This window comes from Falco biarmicus, chromosome 2 (assembly GCF_023638135.1).
Source record: "Falco biarmicus isolate bFalBia1 chromosome 2, bFalBia1.pri, whole genome shotgun sequence".
Taxonomy (NCBI): Eukaryota; Metazoa; Chordata; class Aves; order Falconiformes; family Falconidae; genus Falco; species Falco biarmicus.
Window position 1 is genome coordinate 73,355,704 of NC_079289.1, and position 6,000 is coordinate 73,361,703.

Consider the following 6,000-nt stretch of genomic DNA (forward strand, 5'->3'; position numbering starts at 1 on the left):
AAGGTAGGACAGGAAAAAAAGGCAGATACAAATGTATAAGTGTTGCTCTGGCAATTAATCTGCCAAACCATATGCAACCAGCTGGATGACTAACGAGTGGGGCCCTGATTCTGCAGGCAGAGCACTTCTTGTCTTTCAGGTGGCTAATTCCACCCATGTGTTCTCACTGAGCAAAGAAACATTTTTCTGCTTCATTGTGTGGATGTCTTGGTTTCAGCTGGGATAGAGTTAATTTTCTTCCTAGTAGCTGGTATGCTGTGTTTTTTAGTTTAGTATGAGAATAATATTGATAACAGACTGATGTTGTAGTTGTTGCGAAGTAGTGGTTGCTCTAAGTCAAAGACTTTTCGTTTTCCCATGCTGTGCTCAGTGAGGAGGTGCACAAGAACCCAGGAGGGAGCGCAGCCAGGACAGATGACCTGGACTAGCCAAAAGGGTATCTCATAGCACAGAACAGGGGTCCTCAAACTTTTTAACCAGGGGACCAGCACGTGGATGAAGTGGCAGGCAGTCATCTGCGGCTGCTTGGTTTCCCCCCCCAACCCCCGGCGGGGGGGGGGGCGGGGGGGGCAGGGGGTGTCTGTAAATACCGGGGGCGGGATTGAGGACCCTGGGGGGCTGTATCCGGCCGCGGGCCATAGTTTAAGGACCCCTGGCATAGAATATCACGCTCAGTATATAAACTGGGGGGACCTGGCTGGGAGTGGCTGATTGCTGCTTAGGGACTGGCTGGGCATTCGCTGGGAAGCACTTGTGTTGTGTATCACTTGTCCTTCTTGGGCTTTATTTCTCCCTCTCTCTCTCTCTCTCTCTCTCTTTTTGTTCTCTCCCTTTTATTAGGATTATATTATTTTTTTAATTTTATTTCAATTGATAAATGTTCTTATGTCAATCCATGGGTTTTACCTTTTTTTCCAATTCTGCTCCCTGTCCCAGTGGGGATGGATGCAGGGTGAACAAGTGGCTGTGTGGTATTTTGTTGCTGGCTGGGGTTAAACCACGACACTGGGTAAGCGTGACACAGCACAAGTGATTTACTTGGCAGTTTCTCCCCTTGTTTTAAACTCCAGGGCATTTGAAGGTGTGGGGCTCAAAGGTGAGGTGTGTATATCTTAGAGAGTCAGTCAAACAATTCTAAATGCATGGGTGTGGATTGGGTTTGGTGTAGCATTTAGCAGCCTGCTCAAGTAACTTCACAAATAACATCCAGTTTCTGTGGCAGCTTGGAGATGTTGAATTCTGCTTCTGTCCTGAGTTTTTGGATTGCTAGATGTAGTGCAGACTGCAGAGAAGCTTATCAGAACTGGTGTTACCAGAGGCTAAGAGAATATAATTCACATTCCCAAAATATAAGAAATTCAAACAGGATGTTATCAAGTGTGTGGGGTTACATCCTAGTTGTTTTCAACTTTAATGAGAGGTTCTCATCCTGAATTTATAGATGGTGAATTCAGATTTCCACCTCCAGAAACACTAAAATGCAGGCCTTCCCTCTCCATGTTCGTTCCCATTGGCAGTCCACTGGAGCTTCACCGAGTCTCAGCTGCATCCTCCATAAATTGGGGGATGTGCTTCACTCGGTCCTTTGCCAAATATTTCATTTTTCCTTCTTCTGAAACTTCTGAATCTAGCTAGTAATGCTGCTCAGAAAAGGCATTCCAGTCCTATTTCTATCTCCTACTTTATTTCCTCCTCACTCTTCCTTGTGCCCTATTTCTTCAGTTTGTTCCCCATAGGGAAGTATAAGGGGCTCCTCTTTCCTTTTTTTAACCTCATTTTTATTTTTTGGTCACTTCCCACCACAATGGTTATCTCTACTAGAAGCAACATTTCTTGACTAGACAAAAAGAGACAGGCCTTTTAAATAAGTCAGTCCTTGTTAAGAAGTGGGAGATGACAACCATTTTCAGGCATAATCATTGAAGGAAAGCCAGGCATTCTGTGGTGATTTCAAAGCCCTTTGTTACCAGAGAACACTATTTTACATTCCCAAATGCCAGTCCTCTTAGTAGCATTCTGCGTCAAATCCAAAGAGTATTTTGAAATACCCTTCATTTTTGATAAATTAGCATAGATATGTTAATATGGCTGTGAATCTTTGTATGGTGCACGAGTCTTTTTATTAGTTTAACTGCCACCACCTTTTCTGAGTCCAGTGGAACTTTGTCATAGGTCCTACAGAACTAATTTCGTACAGCCAAAGCTGGCACAAGCTGCAGCTGGGTTTAGGTATACTTGCTCTGGCTTTCTGTCACAAGTGGGTGGATCATTTTCAACCCCAAGAAGCAACTTGTACTGGATTTGTTAGGAATGCGAGATGTGATACTTTAGCCCATGTTGGGTACTACGGCAAATTCATAAGGCAGTAACTATCCAGTGATACTTTAGGGTAAAAAACAGGTAGAAAGCAAGCTCTTTACCTTCAGCTTCTGTGAAAGCTGACCATCTGCCTGAGGTACATAAGAACTGTTGGTGTCTTTCTTCTCTGACAGAAATATCCCTGGATTTTATTTTTATTATTTAAAACAGAGCTAGTGAGGCCATGTATACTGTAAGATTTCTTCAGTCAGTAAGCTTTGGCATTTAAATCTCACAAATTAAGTGCATTCATTAGCCAGGTTCTCAGATGGCTAAGCACCTGAAAACTGCAGTGTTCAGGGCGCAAGTTACTAACCAGCCCTGAAAACTGAATTGCGAGAAGCAGACAATTTTCTTTCTTACCAGCACTTGTTTCACTAAGCAGTGTTTCTGGCCATATATGCTCTGCACAGGGAAACTTTTGTAGTGTTTGCAATATTGTTTCACAAATGGTTTTATGATTTGTGGCTCCCAGAAAAACATATTCCAATAAAACAGCTTTGACACTTGCTTCACCTGGTTACTCAAAATATTAACATCTCTGTTCAGTGAAGGTATGGCAAGCGCATTGAGGACATAGTAATCTTGGGCACTTCCTTTTTCATCACAGACAACCGACACAGAAATTGTTCCAGCTAATTTCTTTTTTCCCCCGGCAACATCGTAATCAAAGACTTTAGGGAGATACTCAGTACGCAACCATTGAGATGTTGGCATGACCCCAGGAGATTTTAGGTTTGCTTCAAGGTAGCAATACAGGCTGGGGTTATCAAGATCACTGAGTGCCACATTAACACATGTAAATGCTCCCACCATATTACAAAAAAAAAAAAAAAAGGACTCACTGAATTGTTTTGGTCCTAAACAGTTACTGTTTTCCTGTGGGGCACATAGGAACAAAATCAGGCTCTGCCCTCAAGATGTGCCCTGCAGCTTCTGGATGGCTGAGGGCGGGCAGCCTTTCCACCAGGACAGCAGCACTGGCACACCCCATGCACAAAATTCTGCCACCAGAAACATTAAACACCATTTTGTAGGAAGACTGAAACCGGTTGTGAATGTTTAATTTTGCACCTGTTTTTGTATGCCTCAGCCTGCCATGTACAGTGGCTCTGGTTTTAAGGCCTGTCCTTTTCTCAGGCACCTGCCTGGCCTGAGGGCAACCAACCCTTTTGGAAATGGGAAAACAAGAAAAAAACTAAGAACCGTTCCTGTTTCCCCCCTCCTCCCACCTGATGAAAGAGGACTTCAGGGGCCCGTAGGGGTGGTGGTGTTACATACTGCACTTTTTACAGAGCTGAGGATGTCTCTCTTCCCTAAAACTTGCAACTGTTTCTTACACCCCTCACACCTGCCCTGGGCGGGGGCAACATGGAGGGGCCCTTGCCCGCTGGAGGAAAAGAGCTCTGGGGACGGACTGGAGCAGTTTCTCTGCACGAGCTTCTGGCCCCTGCCCTTGTGTGTTCCCTGGGGATTTCCCCCTCTGCTCCCCCGGGCTGGGAAGGTGTGAGGGAACCCAAGGGTAGGCCTGGTCCTGTCCAGCTGGAGCTGCCCAGGTGTATATAGCAGGAGGTGTTGGGAAAGCTGGACCCATGGGGCAGCATGTCGGTGGCTTCTGGTACCTTCCTGACAGCGTCACACTTCTGGGTCAGTACAAATACACAAAAAGGGGGCTTATAAGGGAGAAAACCCTGGGAGCAGTACTGCTGCAGTGCAGGGCTGGAAAGCACACAAGTGCCCTGCCTGTTCTGGGAAGACGTCACCTCCTGGCATAAGCGGAGGCCTGGCTGTGCCTGGCAGTGCTCCTGGTGGGACCCCCAGCGGTGGCCAGTGACTAACGGGGATGGGGTGGTGGGCAGTGGCCAGTGACTAACGGGAACACAGAGGGGAAGGTGAGGGACAGGGCGCAGGACCCCTGGTGCGCTCCTTGGCCAGTGGGCAGTGTCTGTCTCTGGTAGGAGCATCCGGGTAATGCAAGCACTGGGTGAGCAAACACACAGATTTGCTTAGGATTTAAGGGTTAGTTAAATATGTCCCTCACAAAAAAAAAAAAGGAAAAGTTTTCTCACTTTTTTGATACAGTACTTCTGTTATCATGATATTAATAATTTCGAGGACACTGTGGAAGACTGTACTAAGCTGTTGCCGTGTCAATTACACAGAGCTATATTTTTGTGCTCATTATTATTCTTGGATGTCTCTAATTTACATCTAAATGTACTGACTAATTTTGATTCAATCATGTCAAAAATGATAGGTCATGTGTGGGAGGAGATGACAGTCCTACCATCAGGAATTGCCAGAATGTGAATTCCTCGGGGCAATGATTTAATGCCCAAGTCAAGCAGTGCTGTCAGAATTGGAGGCCAAATTATGACACATTATGCTGTACTATGGACTTGCACATACAATCCATATGAAAAAAGTGACTGAGATTGGAGTTATTAAACTATGCTTTAACCGCTGCTACATTTTCCTTCTCGCCTTCACTCTCTCTCCCCCCGCCGTCTTTTTTTCTTATTCCCTGCTCACTGCATTTGTTCAGAGGTACTAATAATGGTACAAAAATCTCTGCTGTAACAACCAACATCCCAAGCCATTCTGAACAGCGGCCTGTGATTAAAGTGGGTGATAAAATAAAGGCGCTTGATGTACATTCCTGCTTAGCCTTTCTTTAAATCATTTACATTTTTTTAGCAAGCTACATCTGAGCTAGATGTTCTGTGAAGGGGCAGGGCCTATTCATTCCATTGTGCTTTTTTCCCAGTTTGTTTTTTTTTTTTAAAGGTATCCACTGTCTCTGGATAAATCTGCTGAATAACATTCAGCAGCTCCAGAGCAATCCATAGGAACTGTTTTGCATATTGGATAACTCATCCTAATTATTGCATCCTATTTGCCTTTTTTTTTTAGCTTAAGGGGATTTATGCATCAGAAGTGAGATTATTTTGTTTTTTTAAGAGACGTTTGGTTTAATGCTGGGGGAGAAGCTGCAGAGCTGTTTACCATGAACACTTGTATGTTCAGTTTGTTGCATATTGTTGTTCAATCAATGCTGTGATTAATGTCTTAAAATTCTTGATTAGAGTCACTGTGAAGCTGTTGAATTTCATAATCTTGTATTTTCATACTGCTATTATATGTTCATCTATTTTCGTCCTAAAATAATGCAATAAGATACTTACTATGATGTATTTGATAGCTGAGTCAAAATAATTGTGTTTTTCAACTATATAGAATGACTTTTAAAAAAATAAACCTTGAGATTTCAAATCATTTCTGTGAGAAGTTGTAATATTTGATTTCAGTGGCACAGGAGTGAACAATTTTTAGGGTGCACATCTCAGTTTTGGAATGTTTAAATTAAATCCTTAGTCTTTTTCGAGGTATTTGAGATAAACAAAAAGGGAAATTTTGTGTACCGTAACAAATATAACATTTTAAGCATTGCTTGAGAACCAGGCTCTAAGGAAACTGGCTGACATTTCAGCCTATAAACTGAGAATGGGCACTGGGAGGAAGGGCCATTGCTGAAGCTGGAAAAGATAGAATTGATTGTCACCAGATTTGGATTGTTTGGATGAAGTGCAGTGACATTTTCAGAGAAAGTTTGGAATTCTGTTTATAAGCCTTGAGACTTGA